The following is a 21,925-nucleotide window of genomic DNA, read 5'->3' as shown; positions in this document are numbered from 1 at the left end:
AAAACTAAACAAGGAGAAGCAGCGTTCAGTTATTATGCTCCGTATATCTGGAACAAACTCCCAGATAACTGCAGGTCTGCTGAAACTGTCAGTTCTTTTAAATTCAGACTGAAGACTTTCTGCCTTTCATTAAATTAAAGCTGTAGATTGGTAACTTTTACTGTCCTCTTTTATCCTGTTTTTATAATGTGTGTTTTATTTTTTCAATTTCCCTTTGTTGCTTTTCTGTTTTATGTGAAGAACTTTGAATTGAAATGTGCTGTACAGATAAACCTGTCTTGCCTTTGTGGCATGCCAAAATTTGCCAAATCTGAAGAAAAGAAATCTGAGCAGAAATACACTTTGATCACGTTGGCCCTTAAATGTAATGAAAAGAGCCACACTCACATCCAAGTAACAAAATTTACTACACATTTACTATATTCAGTGATGTCATGGCCTCAGACGCACTCAGACTCAGACTCGTGGTTTTAGCAAGCTCTCGTTGACTTCCTGTTTGTACTTTCTCGGGGAATCCTCATCGCCATCTTAAGTGAAGTTTAAATGCCCCCAAAAAGTAGCGCGAATTTCTGTGAGATGGACCCTGCGAGGTGGATATTGATCTGGAATGCTCATTGCATAACAGAACATCACATTATAAAGAAGCATTTCACTTGAAGTCACTGTGGTAAAGCAGCAATAATCCGTTTTTGAGTCCACAGCACGCTGACAAAGACTCCACTCGGACATCACCTTGTCGTTGGGGTGGATGTGTTGTAACAGTTGCTTATCTGCCACCGAGCAGCAGCGTCACCCTCCCACTGACAGCCGTGAAATACACATTCAGATCCTCGACTTCGGTTTAAGTACCAACACATAACTGACATTGACAAGAAGTGAGATCAGTGAAGACAAGATCTTCTCTAAGATCCAAGATAAACTTATTGTCTCGAGGAGAATGTTTTCGTGGGCGCTTGCTTCGCAGTCTACTTTTGCTACGTTTGCACCTCCTGTCCAGACTAAAAAGGCGAATTCGAAAACGCTGCTGACCCCGTAGTGCAGACAGGCAAAAAAGCGTTGGACTTTAAAAACCATGACGCAGACGCTCACGTTTGGCTTCCTGATGGCTCTGATCAATCATGCAAAGCAGAAACAACAATGCTAGTTTTGGTGTTTTTATTAAAATATTTTGTACGTGTAAAAACACCTGTGCACGTCGCTGTATTGCTTGCAACGACTCCCAGTCAGTTTCCCGCCGCCACAGTCTCTTTGTCCCGTGTTACTTTCAGAAAATGTTCTACCTCATTATCGGTTCGTGCAAAAAATCTTGCTGTGGTTCTTCACCATGGGTATTATCTTCTGCCGAATCTAATGCAACTACCAGCACACGCGCCCCAGTGCACGTGAATGTGAGCTGTAGTAGCAGCGAGACCTCCTGGAACAACACTGCCAGAATTTCACCCTGGCAGTAAATGAGATCATAATCTTTCAGTCAAGAAAACAAACATTTCACTCGAGGTAACAGCACCCTAGATCACACAATGAACTCCACCTGCTGGGCCTTCAAATCACAGCGGCAGGGAATTCTGTATGGCAGTGAATGCACTAAAAGAAAATGTCTATAAATTCTATAGCATAAATACCCAATTAAAATCTGGTGTAAAATCTGACAGTGTTATTAAGCCGATTGCGCTCTATAGAAGTGAAGTTGGGAAGAATTCTGCAGAAAAATCCCAAAGATTCTCCAACAAATGCGGTAGGGTAGAATTAGGGCGGTTTCCATGATGATAGATACCCTCTGCTGCACCTCAGATCAAGTCCCCAAGACTCCTCCAATCAAGGCTCTCAAAACCCAAAAACTGAGCCCTGAAAAGAGTCTCTTATGCAAGTAGTCTTTAGAATAACAAATCCTGCAACATGTCACACACACACCTTTCTCAAGCCAGCACTGTTACCTCTTTGAAACATTACCAGGAAGAGACAAAAACATGCCAACACAAACTAGATTGTTATCTGGCCCCGCATGGAGATTATGAAAACGGCTGAATATCTCTCGTTGAAACAGGGAGACAACAGGTCTGTGTATGTGAACACTGTGCGACAGAAACTTCTACTTCCTCCTCAAATGTGATAAAAACAGAAGCATAAGAGAGCAATATTTGGAGAAATACCATCTATAATTCCAGCTTTCAAAGAACTTCAATCTAGGAGAAGACATACGGCAAACCTTGCTGCCATGTATGTGCCCTGTGTCCCAACCTGAGGGACAGTTCGTCTCTCAGCCAGCTGTTGCACTCAGTTACATGTTCTTGTTTGTAGTTTACATTTATCTGTATTTGTCATTTTTGTTGTTGTAACTTGTCATTTTTAAACTGAACGGTCATGATTGTATTTATCTTGTTGTGTTAGATATAAAAGGTAAACTTAGTTTAACCTAAACATTGATACCAATTGAATTGAACTGCCGGCCAATCATAAGAAAGTCAGAAGACAAAGAACGTTATAGATATCTGAAACGTGACAGGGAGATTCCAGAAGACACTGCCTTTCTTTGTACGGAGTTACAAGCCAAACATTTTAGGAACTTCTGGTTAAAAGTATTTATAACAACATCTCTGTGAGCAGCAGAGATGGAGGGCCGCTGTATAAAAGAGGTTCGGCTCTAATTACGTCCAACAATGTTACAAACACACACACGATGGGCAGCTGAGCTTTTTATCTCCCACATCCTCTGAAGAAAGTGCTTTTCTACACGTTAGCACAAACAGAATGAGTAACTAAGTGAAGATGGTGGACTGATAATTTGCAGTACTGCAAAACTTTAGTTTAAAATCAGTATCCTGTAGTTGGACTGACACCGAAGGTAATCACTGCAGAGTAGCAAGTTTTGAAATCATCATTAGCGTTTTGATTCTCATGGCCTGGTTCTCGCTTTTAGAATTAATAGTTATTTCAAATCTGTTGCATTTTTCTCTTATTCCTTTTTATTTCTTCTCCATATTATTCCTGCTCCACAATCCAAATTTTGTCACAGGAATCACTATAAATACCACCATTAAAAAATGTATTTCACGGTGTTTTTAAAATAATTTCTACTTACTTTGCTGCTTTTTCCGGTACAACTCTGGCGTCCGTTTCCACAGTGACCTTCCATCTGAGAGGGCAAAACGTGTTAGTTAAACTGTGTCATTCAGGCTGTTTAAATAATGAACTAGATCTGCTGTAAGAGTAAATGAATGTAAATAGATCTTACCGGGCCCTTTCTCCATGAAAACAACCCTGGACTGTGCGGAGATGTTGGATCCGGTGATGAGCAGCTCCTCTCCTCGTCCACAGAGCAGCTGGCTGGACTGAAGCTCTCCACCTGGGGAAGCTCCTGGCCCGAGCGCTGGGCTGAAAACACAACACACTTTGTTTGGTATTTAAATATATCGGTGGTTTCTTCGTGTTACATGACTACAGCATAATCACATTTCCTTAGAGACAGAGACAAGAAAAAACTTCACTGATTATCATCTGTATGTAGAAATACCTCACATCCCCTGAGCTTCTTCCTCTGTTTGTTCAACTATTATCTGCTTTTGAAATGATGTGTCTGGCCTTCTGTTGAATGTAATGTACAGTGGGTACGGAAAGTATTCAGACCCCTTTAAATTTTTCACTCTTTGTTTCATTGCAGCCATTTTCCAAAAATCAAAAAAGTTCATTTTATTTCTCAGTAATGTACACTCAGCACCCATCTTGACAGAAAAAAAACAGAAATGTAGAAATTTTTGCAAATTTATTAAAAAAAAAAAACTGAAATATCACATGGTCATAAGTATTCAGACCCTTTGCCGTGACACTCATATTTAACTCAGGTGCTGTCTATTTCTTCTGATCATCCTTGAGATGGTTCTACACCTTCATTTGAGTCCAGCTGTGTTTGATTATACTGATTGGACTTGATTAGGAAAGCCACACACCTGTCTATATAAGACCTTACAGCTCACAGTGCATGTCAGAGCAAATGAGAATCATGAGGTCAAAGGAACTGCCTGAAGAGCTCAGAGACAGAATTGTGGCAAGGCACCAGATCTGGCCAAGGTTACAAAAAAATTTCTGCTGCACTTAAGGTTCCTAAGAGCACAGTGGCCTCCATAATCCTCAAATGGAAGACGTTTGGGACGACCAGAACCCTTCCTAGAGCTGGCCGTCCGGCCAAACTGAGCTATCGGGGGAGAAGAGCCTTGGTGAGAGAGGTAAAGAAGAACCCAAAGGTCACTGTGGCTGAGCTCCAGAGATGCAGTCGGGGATGGGAGAAAGTTGTAGTAAGTCAACCATCACTGCAGCAATCCACCAGTCGGGGCTTTATGGCAGAGTGGCCCGACGGAAGCCTCTCCTCAGTGCAAGACACATGAAAGCCCGCATGGAGTTTGCTAAAAAACACCTGAAGGACTCCAAGATGGTGATAAATAAGATCCTCTGGTCTGATGAGACCAAGATAGAACTTTTTGGCCTTAATTCTAAGCGGTATGTGTGGAGAAAACCAGGCACTGCTCATCACCTGTCCAATACAGTCTCAACAGTGAAGCATGGTGGTGGCAGCATCATGCTGTGGGGGTGTTTTTCAGCTGCAGGGACAGGACGACCTGGTTGCAATCGAGGGAAAGATGAATGCGGCCAAGTACAGGGATATCCTGGACGAAAACCTTTTCCAGAGTGCTCTGGACCTCAGACTGGGCCGAAGGTTTACCTTCCAACAAGACAATGACCCTAAGCGCACCGCTAAAATAACGAAGGAGTGGCTTCACAACAACTCCGTGGCTGTTCTTGAATGGCCCAGCCAGAGCCCTGACTTAAACCCAATTGAGCATCTCTGGAGAGACCTGAAAATGGCTGTCCACCAACGTTTACCATCCAACCTGACAGAACTGGAGAGGATCTGCAAGGAGGAATGGCAGAGGATACCCAAATCCAGATGTGAAAAACTTGGACTCATGGCTGTATTAGATCAAAAGGGTGCTACTAAATACTGAGCAAAGGGTCTGAATACTTATGACCATGTGATATTTCAGTTTTTCTTTTTTAATAAATTTGCAAAAATTTCTACATTTCTGTTTTTTTCTGTCAAGATGGGGTGCTGAGTGTACATTACTGAGAAATAAAATGAACTTTTTTGATTTTTGGAAAATGGCTGCAATGAAACAAAGAGTGAAAAATGGGTCTGAATACTTTCCGTACCCACTGTACTGTTGACCTCACTGGAAGTCACCTTGAAGAACATAAATCAGATGTAAATGTGATGTATGACATTAAAGGTGACTCACAGCACTCCACAGGAATAGATGCGTTTGCAGCCACAGCATCGGCCGTCCCGGCTGAGGGACGGCGGCCCTGAACACAACTCGCACCCTCGTGTTTTTACGCCCGATGTCCGTCTCTCCTTTCTTCAGCTCGATGTCGGCGTTACGCAGCTTCAAGATGCCGGCACAGTCAATGCTGTGGAAAGGAAAACCAAAAGGCGTGCTGTTAATCATAATGCATTTTCTACTACTTTAAAGGTATCTGTCCTGTGAGGCGATCCGTATTTCACTCGACTTCAGAGGGCGGTTACGCAAATGTACAGTGCACGTAAGCTTTGAAACATGAGGAAAAAGAAGACAAATAGGTAAAACTAGACACACAGAAGAAGCGTGTAAACTAAGGAAGGCAGGCTGTCAAACATCTCATTAGTTGATTGGCATGCATGTTAAATGGTCCAATATTTTGGCAAATGAAAGCAAAATGTACCAAAAAAAATAGGCATGTGAAAAATCGTGGCTTTACAATGTTCCCTGCAGACAGTTCCTTTCATTGATGGTTGGTAATCTACCAAGAAACATGGCTATAAAAACTACTACTAAAATTACTACTGTTACCATGATGATGACACTATTGGTAGGGTTGCACAATTAATCAGTGGTTATTTTCAATAACAATTTTGGCTTCCAGCGATTTTTTAAATAAGATGATAATCGAGATAAAACGTTTATTGTGCGGCATTCTGTTTCGCAATGAGGCTCTGGCTCTGGTTTTGTTATAAATGCGGCCTCTTGCCCCTCCCTAAACACCCAAACTCCCTCTCAGCCAGGCTGAGGCATTTTTAAGTTCAGCTCATGCCAAGATGATAGGGGGTTATAACTGCTATAACTTGTTAGTCAAGATTATTAGCTAAAGCCTATGACCTTTTACACTGTTAAACTATGAGCAGTGTTCTCCTCTGCTCATCGTAGGGCTGGAAAATAAAACATTAACAATAATTACCAAATATATATAATAATATAACAAAATGTTCAATAAATATTCAATAAATGTTTTATTCACTTGATTCATACATGAAGATTTTATCATAATTGTTTTGAATGTTCCTCGAATGTTGACCATGAAGAAAAGTTTAAACCACAATTAACCATCAGGTTTTTTCAACTTACACTCAAGAGCAAAAATCAGCCTTTAAACTCAAAAGAAATAATGATTTCATTCTTTTCGTGATAATTATTGATATCGACATTTTGGCCATATCGTCCAGCCTTAGCTCATAGTAACACAGATTTCATAGTATTTAAGCTTTATACTGTTACTATTCACCATTGGCTTAAGTCACTGCATCTCCTGACAGAACATATCACGGCTGAATTGTCGCTAAGTCAGTAGTTCACCTGTCACCTGCTAAGCCCGCCCACAAATGGAGCGCCTCGCAGGACTATCCACCCGCCCTACGCAGTCAACCTAGACAAACACTGCATTTCTATCATTCTCTTGCCACTAAGATTATGTTTAAAGTTAATAATGTTGGACTACAACGTCTTATTTCATCGGCTATTTGGGATTTTTGGGGCAATGCATATATAAAAATTGTTTAAAGTTCAATAAGTTGAGTACTCGTCTTAAATAATCATGATCTCAATACTGGCCAAAATAATCTTGATTATGATTTTGCTGCCATCAGCCTACATCATTAATAGAGCGTCGTGTCATCTGCATAGAACTGAAAAAGGACATTACTACTGATAACGTATTGAAAACCAGACTGGGACAAGTCCATCCATCAGGCATGTTGATGCTAATGTTCAGTGGAGCAGAAAGTAGCGTTATAGTCATGAAACATGGGCTGCACTGGAATTTTAAGAATGTCATTAGTAATCCGGCCCTAGAGAGACACTGTGTTCAAACAACTGAGTTAAACCACTTTTTTCCAAGTTAATAATTTGCTTATGGATGAGGAAAAAACGACCTCGCTGTATATTACTATTACTGTATCTACTGCTACTAAATGCTCCGTACTTGTATAGCGCCTTTCTAGTCTTTTCGACCACTCAAAGCGCTTTTACACTACATCTGCATTCACCAGTCACACACATTCATATATATATATACTGAGCCTAAGTGCTCAAACGGAAACTAACATTCACACTCATTCATACACTGGCGGAACAGCTGCCAGGGGCAAATCAGGGTTCAGTATCTTGCCCAAGGACACTTCGACACGTAACCAGGGGGAGCCAGGGATCGAACCGCCGACCTTTCGATTAACGCTCTACCTCCTGAGCCACAGCCGCCCCAATAAGAATAATAATCTACTAATACTGCTGCTACTACAACCATTACATTTGAGTTGGGCTGCTCTGACAACATGGATTTAGAGTTCAGAGTAACCCTGATTTTAATGTCTGAAAGAGGTGGTGTTCTGCTTTTTGCCTTTTCCCCTCTGCTTTATTGAGTTATATTCCTTTTTTGTGCATGTAACAGGTTTACAAAGTGAAAAAGCCCAAAGTGAGTTCCCATCTCCCACAGAAAACTCTGCTCTGAACTGAAAACAGCTCGTTTGTAGTCCAGACGCTAAAACGCGCCTCATATAACGCTCGCCAAGCGGCTACTCAGAAACAGCGAGCTGCAGCACACAGCTCTCCTCTCCCTTCCAAACACTAGCTACCCTCCAGGCAGTCAGTGGACAGAAAGTTGTTCCTGTGATGTAGAGACAGAGCTCAGTTAAAACTTTATGGATACAGATTAATAACTCACCGCTCTGAAACTCTCGCTCTAGTCCGTGTTGCCGAGCCGGTCGGCAACACGTACAGCTGAACCCGAGCCGTTTACCGGCTTCTCGCCGACCCGCCCTTCTCTGCTTCTGATTGGCTAGTAGTCCTTAACTAGGAACTGAGCATGTGCAACTCCCAACAAAGATCATTTAGAGACAAGATGTATCACTCCATAGCTAAAACGAAGCCTTCAACACAGGCTGAAAAGAGGAGCTGCAGCATGTAAACCTGTTCTGGTGCAACCTCTAAATAAGATTTTGAACCTGAAAATGAGCAGAATACCTCCTCTTTACAAACTAACTCTAAAACTAGGTCTGATGCTGTTCTCGCTGTTACCTGGCGGACATGCTGTTTTCTGGAAGCAGGGGGATCTCCAGGACTTTGGTGCCACTCACGATTTTCTCCTGGCAGCTGGTGGTAACCATCTTCCCCGTCACCGGTGGACTTGGTAGAAGGAATGAGGCCGAAGGTAGCGGTCGTCTGCAGTGCCGATGAATAACAGCAGGCTGACCGGCTGCTCGCTGTATCCGGTCAACTGAAGACACAAATTCAAAGACATATCTGATGAGCACCATCCGTCCCCACGTGTAAAAACACCTGGGAACGGTCGGCCATACAAATAATATGTTGCATGTTTGCAGGCTTTAGAGTTGTTAGACTGTGTATTTTTAACTTCGGAAAGATACAGGCTGGCGGTTAACAGCCTTTATGCTAAGCTAATCACAAACTGACACCTGCTCTGTACTTAACACACACACACATGTGGTTGATCTCAATCTTCTGATCTCACTCTCACCAAGAGAGCAAATGAGCATGTTTCGCAATATATCAAACAACTCCTTTCAATCGTCTATGCTGGTTAGCCTAATGTAGGTGCAATATTATAAAATGTATACATATATATTTTATATATAGATATAGATGTGTGTATATATATATGCATACACTGTATATTACAAGAGACAACTTCTATTGAACTATTATACTTTAGATACCACTGTTGAGTTTTGGTTTCACCATCTTGATGATGGCGCAATAACTATAAGTAAAAAGGCAAACTTTCATAAACTGTCACTGCAAGGCCGCCAGTGTTATTTGATGTTGACACCTTGTTAATGTCAGGAGTTCCTGTATCATTTGTAAGGAAAGATATTTTTACTTCAAGAAATGCTAACATTTACTTGCTACCTGATCTCTTCAGAAGACCCAGAAATATGGGTTTGTACAATGACAATAAATAAAAGTAAATATAACAAGTTATGGAAATTGAGAAGAAATAAATGGATTAAACATGCCAAATAATAAAAGACACAAAAACAAATGTATTCCTATAGCAGTAAAATAAAAGGTGTGCTCTGATCCGAGAGAGTTCTGCAGTCTTTAGTGGATTTCAGACAAAACCTTCTTCCCCCTGAGCTGACGACTGCAGATTTTTTTTCTGTTTCCTGTGTGACCCAGCAGCACTGTGAGTTTTTACACTTCTTGCGGCAGGAAGCTCATCTGGCTTCAGCAGTGGCCTGTAGAATGTGACACCCAGAATAGCCCTGCTGGTGTCCGTTACATACGAGGCCTACATGGAGCTTTATTTGCCTCGGCACTGCCTCTGTTCTCTGATCCATGAGGATCCACGAGGCTGCTGCACCCACAACATCAGCGAAACACAACCTCAGGCGCTCACTGTGTACTCTGTGAGAGTCTGAATGAAGTCTGAGAAAGGTTTACCTGCAAGCCTTCTGCATTCTGAGAACAGAGACACAACTCAGAGCTCTTTCATTTAATCAATGAATTGTTGAATCTATAAAATGTCTGAAAATAGTGAAAAGCCAAAGGGGGAAGACAGTCTCAACCCAAAACCCAGTACAAAGTCCTCACGTTCTGAAACCATACAATGTTTGGTGCATTTCTTGACAAATAATTTAAACAATATGTTGATTATCTAAATTGCTGTGAGTTAATTTTCTGTTAATCGCTTTCTGCTAATACCAGATACATTTACATTATTCTGATATTTATATTAATATTGTTTGATTAATTTATATTAATTAAAACTCCTGATAAGAGACAGAAAACAAATTAAGGCTTAGTCAATTTTATGCAGATAATCAATATCTTGATACTTGACAAAGACCCTGGTCCAAATCAGGCTGAAGCAAGTAAATAAGTAAAGTTTATTTATGGAGAACCTTTCACAGATAAAAATTGCTTTACATAAAAATAAATTATAGTCATAAAACCCTTCTCCTCTCACTAAAAGCCTGTTTGAATAAGAGTCTTTAATTGCCTTTTAAAAGAATTGACAGCATTTAAGCAACTCTGATCTTAAAATGAGTTTGGGGAACCACAAACGGCCTCTGACCTCATGTCCTAAGACTACGGGTGGGAGTACGAAGCTGTGTCAGAGATAACTGAAGTCAAACTGAGCGTGTTCCTCAGTTAAAAGTGAGGACGCACCTTGATGACAGGATGTCCTACAGTAGCCGCCTTAATGGACCCTCTGCTGCCCTCCGTCTCGTAATGCGCCCTGTGGTAGGATCTGGGCTGGACCTCCAGCTTCAGCTCACACTGGTTAAACTGGCTGGGCAGGGGCCAGTCCAGAGGAGGGGGCGATGAGGACCTGGGGACACATCATGATCAGATACTGTCTGACACCAAACACTCATCCTAAAGAAGAGAATTTCTGAAGGGTTTCCAACATTTGTTCATGTTCGCATCATTCACTAGAGTTAGAGGATAGAAAATTTTCCCTGATTTTTATAGCTGGGCAATTTGGGAAATATGCTTATGCGCTTTCTGATATCACTCGAAGCAACTGCTTGAAGCGGGTTAGCTTAGCTTAGCTTAAAGAAAGGAAACGGGGGGAACAGCTAGTCTGGATTTGTCCAAAGTTCATAATTACACCAAGCAACACATCTAAAGCTAATAAACACTATAAAACACCATACTGCAAACAGAAACTGTGAAATAAAAAGTGTGAAAAGGCCGACTTTCTTTTAATAAGATTTAAACAAACAAGATAAAATGTGTTATTTAGAGCTAAATTCAGATGAAGGATATTTATATTACAGAGGTAGAGAATCTTCCTAAATGTCCTTATACTGTATTTCTTTCTGTAAAATTGACTACTTGTTAAAGCATTTCAATTAATTGTTGTTGTTAATTGTACATGTTAAAAGTAAGCAAACAAAAGCTGCCTAATTTTCCGAGAAGCAGACATTTAAAAATCCGAGTAAGTTGTGTGAAATGAAGCCAACCTGAAGAGAGGAGGGTTTCCAGGTTTGGGTTTGTTCCAGCTGAAGTGGGAGGGCACCTGAAGGAAGAGCTCGGCCAGGCCGTCCTGTTCACGTCCCTCCTCCCCGGGGGAATCCAGGAAGGTCTCCAGCCCGGGGTCTCCCTGACCGGCCACGAGCCCCAGCTGGCTCCCCGACGTCCTCCTGGTCTTGGAGGGGACGTCCAGTTCCTGGTAGCCGGACATCAGAAGGGATCCCAGGGCGCCGGCGGGGCTTCCCGCCCAGGTGTCGTCCGTCACACTGCCTCGTGGAGAGGCGCCCGGTGTGGGGCTGGGGGAGTGGTGAGGGGACGGCGAGCGGGCCTGGGGGTCGGCACTGGCGTGGCGTCTCTTCCCGCAGGGGGAGGTCGGTCTGGATGACGGCCTGAGAGAGGGGAGGCTGGGATTAGCAGGGTTTTAACCGGCGTTAATGCTGAATTAATTCAAAATTCAAATTCTCCCAAAGATTAAAAAATCAAACTAGCCTTTCTGTAGATAATTAAAAGTCTTTTCTAAACCAAAACATTTGTTCAGTCAACGTTTCTGTCTGCACTTGATTATGGAGATATTCTGTCAGACCGCCCCACAGTCACCTCAGCAGTTACCCCTGTTCATCACTTCATACATTTCCTGCTCATCATTGATCTCTGTGTAATTAAACATCATCATAATACTAAAATCATCTCATTATTTTTACCTACAAAGCTCTACTGTTCAAGCCGCACAGCCGTTCCCTCATTTAAATCTTGTAACTACAGAAATATGATCTACTTAACCTGAGATATTCCAAATATCTGATGTTTGTTTAAGACTCCTGTAATAGTTTGTATTAAATGTGTTAACTGTTGGCAGTCTGGTCCAGTGATGTCTGTGTGCAGCCCGAGAGAGAAAAACCAGAGAAAAAAAGGTCAGCAAAGCACTTCCTGCTGCTCACTAAGCTTACTGCTCAACATTTTAATCTTCTGTCTCTTATCTGGATTTCAGCAGCTGGACAGTCGGCGTTTAGAGAGAAGTTAGTAGAGATAAACCCACAGAAATGATGCTTTTGGCAGGCGCTTTAGCAACAAATGTTCCTTTTTCTCAGCTCTCTCTTTGTCTCAGTGCTTAAATAAATAAAGTTACTCGTGTACCTGGAGGTGGGCCGGCGGTGCAGCCAGCTCTCCTCTGTGACACTGGTGCGAGGGGAGTGGCACGGCGACTGACGGGGCGACTGATGAGGCGACAGCGCCGGGCTGAAGGCCTGAGGATGCTGGTACATCTGCTGCCACAGCTCCACCCCGAAGGCCCCGCCCCCGCAGCCCGGGGACCCTAGAGGTGACCCGAGGGGGGACCCAAGGGCGAGGCGGGCGGCGTCGCTCAGTTCCCCCTCCACGTCGTCGTAGACGTGGGAGAAGGACTCGCAGGAGGACAGGTCGGACATCCAGCTCCTGGAGGACAGGCTGCTGCAGGGGCTCGGGCAGAGCGCTGTATCGCGGTAGCAGGGGTCCAGGGGCAGGTAGAGCTGGCCTCTGGACCAGGACGCATCGGGGTAACCCCCCTCTGCCCCGCCCGCCGCCAAAGCAACCTGGCTACTGCCTGGGTCAACATGATTATTAGGGGCGATGGAGGTGATCTGGATACTCGGGCAGTCAAAGGCTCTGGGGTTCCCCTGGGCCCCGTACTGGGGCCCCTGGCATTGGTACCCGTCTGCAGTGGAGAAGCATAAAGGGTGACTCTGCAGCTCCTGGAAGATGGGCTGCTCGGTCAGAGCCTGTGTGGAGGCTGGAGGTGTCCTCACATTGAGATCTGGACCTGCGAGGTGAAAGAGGTAAACAGACATGTAAATCAGACGGGAGATCATTTGCATGGCAAATAAGTTAGTTTGTTATTGGCAGCGGTTTCAGGGCCGCACCCGACAGTTACCATTCATGTATCACCGGCAGACATATTCAAAACAGTCGACACAGAACACACATCGCAGTTTCCCCACAGTGTTTTATAGACACTATTTTCAAAAAGCAGATGCAGGACAGTTTACTACATGTGTGGCTATTGTTCAGGGCACCACAAAGAAACGCCCTTTTCATTGTGGCGTTTCTCCAAGTGACACTCTGCTGCTCTGTTCTTACGGTCTGAATAAGAAGGAAGCATACTTTCACCTTACCTCTACCTTACGCACACAGGCCTGAAACACACGGATGTTTGGAGCGAGTTGGCTGCCTCATAGGATGCCCACATGAACAGTTAGGGGTTTGGTGCCTTGTTCGGGGGCACCTCGGCGGCCTGGAGGTGAACCGGCAGCTTTCCAGCTACCAGTGCACACACTAAACTGACTGGTCCGAGCTTCTTTCATGTAAAATTTCTTCTCATTTGGTTCTGGAATTCAGTGTTTGTGCATCACACACCACAATGACTAATGCTGCTGAAATTACTAGTCAGCAGTTCATCAGTACTGTAGCAATGGTTTCTTTATTAATAACGATTTTCTGCTTTTCTGTTTCTGCAGTTTTTAAAATTGTAGGTCCAACAAATTAAGATCCGTTCAGACAGGTATTGTCCTACAAGAGAAAATTCTTTATGCTCTGAAAACTTGAAGAAAATAATCCAACAATTTTGATAATCTGTTGTTAAGGACACTGAACAAGCCAATATCTGCTAGGTTTCGCTTAACAAATGTGAGGATTTTTTCAGCTCATCTCAGCTTTAAATGGCTGTAAACTGAACGTCTTTGGGGTTTGGACTTTTGGTCGGACAAGACGAGACGTCACCTCGGACAATGAGGACAGACATCTTTATTTAACAGACTTAAGAGCAACGCACAGCAGCAGTGAGTGACACTCTTCCCACACCCATTGTTTTCAAGTGAAGCCCACACACCAGGAGTGTCTCTCAAATGTACTTAAATTCATCAACACCCCAGAAAAAGCATCATTATTTTCAGTCTACACCAGCTGTGAATACTTCCTCTATCTAATGCTGCAACAATTAGCAGATCAATCAGCAGGGCGACTGACAGACTGCAGCTTTATGGCATTATAAAATTAAAACTTGGGCTCTGAGGAACAGTGATGAGCATTTACTGGGTTTTTTACATTTCACAGACAAAACAATGAATCTAATAATCTAAGAAAAATTGTCGGGTCAATTCGTCTGTAACCAATGAGTGTGTGCTGGTGTGTGTCGCACTTTAAAATCCTGAAGACTATGTGATTAATCAAAAAAAGAAATAGTGCACAAACTCATTATAACAGATGAAGACGTTAGCTGAAGCTCAAACAACAATCCATTTCTGCTCTTCTGTTATTCGGCTGAAAAAATCACAAGTCTCTAAACCCCCAACCTCTCAGATCTCAGCAACAGAGCCATCACATGCACTCACCACAGCACATGACCCTGGATGGAAAAAGGCAAGTTAAGCCTCGTCCTCGGCCACACAAGTGCTGAATTCAACTCGAAATGAATGTTGTTATTCAGGAGCATCTCAGAAAATTTAAATATTGTGGAAAAGGTCTTTTCCTTCTATAATTTAATTCTTCATATATTCTAGATTCATTACATTTACTCATTTAGCTGACGCTTTAATCCGAAGCAACTTGCAATTTGCTATATGTCAAAGGTCGCACACCAACTAGGGGTTTAAGGTGCATTCATGTGGTGTTGGAATAATCGGAAAAATGATTTCCCAACTGGGATAATTCACATGCCCCTAAAGTCTGAGAACATTTTGGTACACGAGTTGCTGAAGTCATACACGTAGAAACATGGTGGACAACGTGGTTATAGGTTACAAAGGTTAGAACGGTATTTGCAGTACAAGCAATATTTTAGTGGTTTCAGGTAATCTGTTTGTAATAGAAAACTGTTTTCAGCATACTTAGATGACAATGACAGTCCAACACATCTTTATAGTAGCGTCCATGTTGTTCCCACATTCCAACTTAAAAGCACCGAAGTCGGAAGAACGACTTCACAACTGGGGGGATGGGACATCCCAGGAGCAAGTAAATGCACCTACTCAGCGACACATCGCAGTGGGAATCGAACCCAGGTCTCCTACACCAAAGGCACACGTCTTTTCCACTGCTCCAGCGCCACCCCATCCGTGAATTTATTACAATAAAGTGTTTTGATCTTTAATTATTACGGCTTACAGCTCAAGGAAATCAGAACTCCAAAAGATGTCAGAAAATAGAGAAAAATGACTTCTTTACCACGATGACACATCATGGTACCATGTTGCCGTAGGCTGCGTCTTAAAGCTGATGATACACGGGGCAACTCTTTGAGCAATCTTGCTGGGCAATCTTGCTAGCGGCAATGTATGTTTTGAACGGATAGTGGCGGAGCGGTGGGGGAAGGGGATCACCGTAGTAATCTTTACTCATAACCATTGACGGCAAAGTTGCCCTGCACGATTGCTCTAAAAGTTGCTCTGTATATCATCAGCTTTAGAGTAAGGCGTAGAGTGCGGTGCAGGAAACCGTGTAGGGTATCTCAAAACTATATGAATTTTAGAATAAAGAATTTATAATACAGAAATGTTAACGTGAGAAGAGCATTAATCAGCTAATTGACTCAAAACACTTGCAAAGTTTTCATGAGCCTCGAATCTTTCAGTCTGGTTCTGTTGTACTTTCACACACACAATATGTAAACTTTTTGAGATGCACATGTCAGTTCAAGTCAAATTTATTTATACAGCACAAACAACCAGAGTTGACCAAAGGGCTGAACACACTTATACAGTCGAAGACATAAAAATTAAAACCAGATAAATTAAAATAGGCCAAAAAATGAATGCCATACAGCAATAAGACAGAAAAACAAGACACTTAAACTTAAGTGCCCCTAAACAGAATCAAACGCCAAAGAATAAAAATGCGTTTTAAGAGCAGACTTAAAAATCCCAATGGTGGGGACGATCCGATAATCAGGGGTAGTTTATTCCACAGTCTCAGGCCACCACTGAAAAGGCACGATCGCCCTTTTTACATAGCGATGGAGAGTATGTGATATATACAAATATATCTATGCTCTAGAGCATAACGCACACTCTGTGATAACAAATTTCCACATAGCGTGCATAAAATAATCCATCTATCTAAACGCCTGTTCATGCCATGTTTATGCTTTACTATAGTGGTTGGTAGAGCAAAATAAACCTGAGCTGTCATGCCATGATTTAGAGTACTGGAAGGCAGGGAAAAAAACATATATTCTTGTTTATTTACAATATAATTATATATCTTTGAGCCTCTAAAAATCACTTTTTGGTTGAACCTGTCACAACTTATATAATCTCTTTGCTCCCTGCCTGCTGTTAATGTTTTGTCTCTGTAGTGACGTGTTTTTATTATTTTGTCCATGCACTTACAGAGCATTTACAGTGCAGTTACAAAGTTCATGCACTAGGCTAATTGTGGTGACAGATTATCCTCCACAGTTCTAAAGGTTCATTAACACAGCTGCACACACTCCTCACCACATCTCTACTATTAATACCCGTCTTTCTCGCTCTAACACATACCTTGCATGCTACATGCAAAAAAGGCGTCAAAGCGGCAACTGCGATCTGCTTCACTAACTCCACTCTGCTGCTTCTTTGCAAATAACCCTCAATGTACTACAGTTGCCTCCCTCCAGAGCAGAAACAAGGGGAGGAGGAGGACAAGTAGGAGGAGGTGATGTCTGCCGCCAGCTGTGTACCACAAAGCGGTTAGAAAACCAGGAAGTAAAACCTACCGGCTGACGGCTGGGCGGCACGTCTGAAACCCAACCAGCCTCAACACATCTACAGTATGTTCAGTAGTTATTTTAGCTACTAATGTTCGAAGAGAACTATTGTTTGTTTACTTTATGAAAGAGTTTATCACCCAGTCCACCTTTTAGATTTTCTGGTTGATGTCATCTAGTTTGGGAGGGATGTGAACTTTGGATAAGAGTATTTTCTTTGATTATGGAATTATTATTTTTGTAGATTTATTATTTTATACTTGTATTATTGTTAATTATGACATTTAGGGTATAAAGGAGTAGGCAGGAGTGCATACGTTTTACTTCTTCCTACTCCTTTTCACACATGTAAATGGGGGTGTTTGTACTGTAAATTGTGGAGTTTTTGTTTTGTTGTTCATCTGTTTTTTAACACTATTTTTTACGTTCGAAATAAAGATATCAATCAATCAATCACTGAATAACAATATTAACTTTAACTGTGCCATGTGGTCAACATTGGTACAAAAAGTAGGTACGACATAGATTAAGGCGTAGGGTACAATGTAAGGTACGGCGTAGGTTGTGGTGTAAGGTTCAGCGTAGGATACTTGAACGGGTACGGCGTAGGTTACGGCATAGGTTACGCTGTAAGGTACGGCGTAGGTTACGGCATAGGTTACGGAGTAGGGTACGGCGTAGGGTACGGCGTAGGGTACGGCATAGGGTACGGCATAGGGTACGGCATAGGGTACGGCATAGGGTACGCCGTAAGGTACGGCGTAGGATACGGAGTAGGTTACAGCGCAGGGTACGGCGTAGGGTACGCCGTAAGGTACGGCGTAGGATACGGAGTAGGTTACGGCTCAGGGTACGGCGTAGGGTACGGCATAGGTTATGGCATAGGTTACGCCGTAAGGTACGGCGTAGGATACGGAGTAGGTTACGGCGCAGAGTACGGCGTAGGGTACGGCGTAGGTTACGGTGTTGGTTACGGCGTAGGTTAAGGCGCAGGGTACGGCGTAGGGTACGGCGCAGGGTATGGTGTAGGGTACGGCGTAGGATACGGAGTAGGGTATGGTGTAGGGTACGTGTAGGATATGGCATTGGGTACAGTGTAAGGTTCGGCATAGGATACGGTGTATGGTATGGTGTAGGGTACAGTGTAGGGTACGCGTAGGGTACGGCGTAGGGTACGGCGCAGGATACGGCGTAGGGTACGGCGTAGGGTACGGAGTAGGGTACGGCGTAGGATACGGAGTAGGGTATGGTGTAGGATATGGCATTGGGTACAGTGTAAAGTTCGGCATAGGATACGGTGTATGGTATGGTGTAGGGTACAGCATAGGGTACGGTGTATAGTATGGTGTAGGGTACAGCATAGGGTACAGTGTATAGTATGGTGTAGGGTACAGCATAGGGTACGGTGTATAGTATTGTGTAGGGTACAGCATAGGGTACGGTGTATAGTATGGTGTAGGGTACAGCATAGGGTACGGTGTATAGTATGGTGTAGGGTACAGCATAGGGTACAGTGTATAGTATGGTGTAGGGTACGGTGTATAGTATGGTGTAGGGTACAGCATAGGGTACGGTGTATAGTATGGTGTAGGGTACAGCATAGGGTACGGTGTATAGTATGGTGTAGGGTACAGCATAGGGTACGGTGTATAGTATGGTGTAGGGTACAGCATAGGGTACAGTGTATAGTATGGTGTAGGGTACAGCATAGGGTACAGTGTATAGTATGGTGTAGGGTACAGCATAGGGTACAGCGTAAGGTTCGGCATAGGATACGGTGTGTCGTAGGGTACATCGTTGGGTATGGCGTACCTTTTTATGTGCGCGAAAGCAAACAGCGACTGCCGGCGCCTTTGCTCAAATTGCCCGGCAGATCATTCTGCTGCAGTGAAAATGAGTGTGCGTAACTCTGCATGAAAGTGGTGTGCTGAAGACCTTCTTCAGGATCCCGAATATAAACTAGAAAAAACAACCAAGACCAGCAGAGCAGAGAGGGCACACGACGCACTGAGTATGTCTGTCTCCTAACACTATGTTTGGCTAAAAACATTTTTAGTCTTCTGTGATAGTAAACTAAATATCTGTGGGGTTCGGACTGAAAATAATTAGCTGCAGCCCTCTTCCAATTCTTCATGATACTTCACATCATTGTATCACTATAATATACATTTTTTAGTCAACAAGGGCTGCTTCGGGAAGTTTGGTTGAGTTGTATCCTGTTATAATATCTGTTAACCACTTTGTGAGTTCTGTTAACATAAAATATAACCAACATGAGCTGATCCCAAATAATTACAGCAACTTGTCCAACTGCCAGCTGATCAATACATTAAAACTACAGCAGAGTGGCCAATAATACTAATCAATCCAGTGATTTTATCACTTCTTCGCCTCCTGATCCACATTTAAAAATTCAACTAAATTTAACAGCAGACAACTGAAAGTGTCACATCCTCTATAATAAGACAGCAGAGCTTCCGGTTACACTTTTCAAAGTAAAATCCCGTATGCCTAACAATGCAACCCTAGAGGAACCAATGAAAACAAAAAGACCTCTTTAACAGAACTTTTAGTTGATTCATTGAATTGTGGATTGAGAGAAAATTGATAACTGACCATTATTGTTTGGATGTAGTTATTATTAGACCCACAAGACTGAATAGATAAACCTGATATTCAGACAAAATAATCACGGTTTATACAAGCTACATCAGATTGATGCCATTTATTAGGATTTTAATAGTATTTAACCTTTGAAGGAGGTGAATTATTTAGTAATAAAATATCACTCAAAAGATTTGACCACTGAAATGTAAACCACGACTGTCTGCTCTGATCTTTGCTCTGTGTTCCTGCCTATTTTTCTATTCTGACACTTATTTTATTGTATCCTATCATAATTACCTCTAAATTACACAAAGATAACGTTTAATGATTTCTCAAAATAGCAAAAAACCCTCAGACTACATTTAAATTTAAAGTCCAACTTACGTACATGAGTACTGCTAGTAATACCTCGCACTGTACAATTTCAAACTGAGTTTTCCAAAGCTATTACTTCACATCATAACCCCCCCCCCCCCAGTGGGTGTGGATTTTCATTTGAGTTCAAGTTTCTTAATCACAACCGATGAAACGTGTTGTGTTGTTGTTTTGCTGATGTCTTCTATGTGTCATCATATCTGCGCTCTCTGTTGGCTTCTGAGGAGCCACGTTTATGTTTTAATATGTTCTGTTATTTCATCAACCTGCCAGGGACTGCAGATGAAAATGAGTCTATGATTAAATCTGGTACATGTACATATCAGACTGCAGTCGTCATGTTGATTCATGTGCACTGTCCCTTTTAATTAAATCAACAAACAATAATCCAAAGGCTTGAAATATACAAATCAATGTATTAAAATTCAATTTAAACTACAAAATATTTCTCTTGCATTTATTAACCTTTTTTACTTTATAAGGGATTAAACCCCAGACATTAAAAAAGCAGCATTAAAAGCATATTTTCTTTGTTTATGTAGCAGTGCTTATTATTAGTATAAGTTATTATTCCATTCTTACTAGTAAGAATGAAAACGTTACTAGTATCTTTTGGAAGAGTAACTAGTAACTAATGAATAAGTAGTATCTAAATAATAGACACTATTAAATGGAAATAGTGACCAGTAATTATTCCCGTTTTACTAGCAACAGCTGATTAGATACTAGTACTTCCTTTTTTGGTACCAGTAACTAAGTTTTTGCCGTTTATATATAATCTTTTCATTTGTTACTAGTAACTATTCCTGTTTTACTAGACACTATTATTTAGATACCAGAACTTATTTTTTTTAAATACAACTAACTAATAAAAAGGTAACTTACTAGTCCAAACGCTTGAAACATACAAATCGATGTATTAAAATTAAATTTCACCTACAAAATATTTCTCTCGTATTTATTAACTTCGTCTTTTTGTTTTTAATAATGGATTAAACAGCAGACTTTATGAAAGCGTGTTTTCACTTCACAGGCGTCAAGCGTTTTATTTTGAAAACCACAATGCCTGGCTTCCGGCGTCCCTCCCGTTAGTTGTCATTCGCTTAACTCTGCTGACAAATTGCTAACTAACGTCGCCAAAATGACACGTACCTGCAGTCTGTCTGCCGTCGTCCTCGAAGATCAGCCTGAAGTCCAGCTCCTCTGCGAAGTTTAATGTGGACATCGAGCCGGCGACGCAGGAAATGTCCGTTAAACCGACCTGTCTGTCTTTTAAAACTGAGCCGTCTCGCTCACTTCCATCCGACTGAAAGCAGAACTCCGTCTCAACAAACACGTCGACTAAATTCCCCCGATTAAAAGTTGTTAACGGACATAGACTCGATCAATAAATATGTCCCCGCGCTCCGCAGCAGAAGCGTCAGAGCCGCATTATTGTGTTAAACTTGTTGTGTTCGCTGTTTCTCTTCGGTTGCTGCGAGTTTTACTCTCTCCGCGGTTGATCCTCATGCTGCGTTCACGGGCTCCCCGTAAACTCCACGTGAGCTGTTAAAGCGATGTTGGTCGTTTTTCTTAAAACCGTCTCTGAATACAGTTTTAAATAACTGCAGTAGTTTGTTAACGCTAAAGCTGTTTCAACAGTTATTCCTGAAAACTTACTAGTCGCTATTTAAAAGCTACTATTACTTGTTTTTTTAGTTACTAATTGCACATTTTTGCCATTGAAATCTACGGAGCTCTGCAGTTCACATATCACATATTCAGCAGTTGTCCGAATAGATTTTCTAGTTACCATTTCTATTTTAGAAGTCACTATTGTATTTCTATATAAATATAATAGTAATAATATAAATGTAATCATTTACAGTTCAGATATCACCTTTTCATTAGTCACTATTAGATACGAAGACTTACTTTTAAATGTAGC

General features: G+C 42.0%; 1 pseudogene; it reads right to left on the bottom strand.

Moving 5' to 3' along the window:
* Nucleotides 1–3,071: 3,071 nt before the first annotated feature.
* Nucleotides 3,072–21,533, bottom strand: LOC119893695 (annotated as a pseudogene).
* Between the last annotated feature and the right edge of the window lie 392 nt (nucleotides 21,534–21,925).

Source organism: Micropterus salmoides, unplaced genomic scaffold, assembly GCF_014851395.1.
Source record: "Micropterus salmoides isolate LMB-PRFRI ecotype aquatic unplaced genomic scaffold, ASM1485139v1 Ms_hic_scaffold_8, whole genome shotgun sequence".
Taxonomy (NCBI): domain Eukaryota; kingdom Metazoa; phylum Chordata; class Actinopteri; order Centrarchiformes; family Centrarchidae; genus Micropterus; species Micropterus salmoides.
Note: the sequence above shows the minus strand (reverse complement) of the source record. Positions and strands in the feature narration are given on the sequence as shown.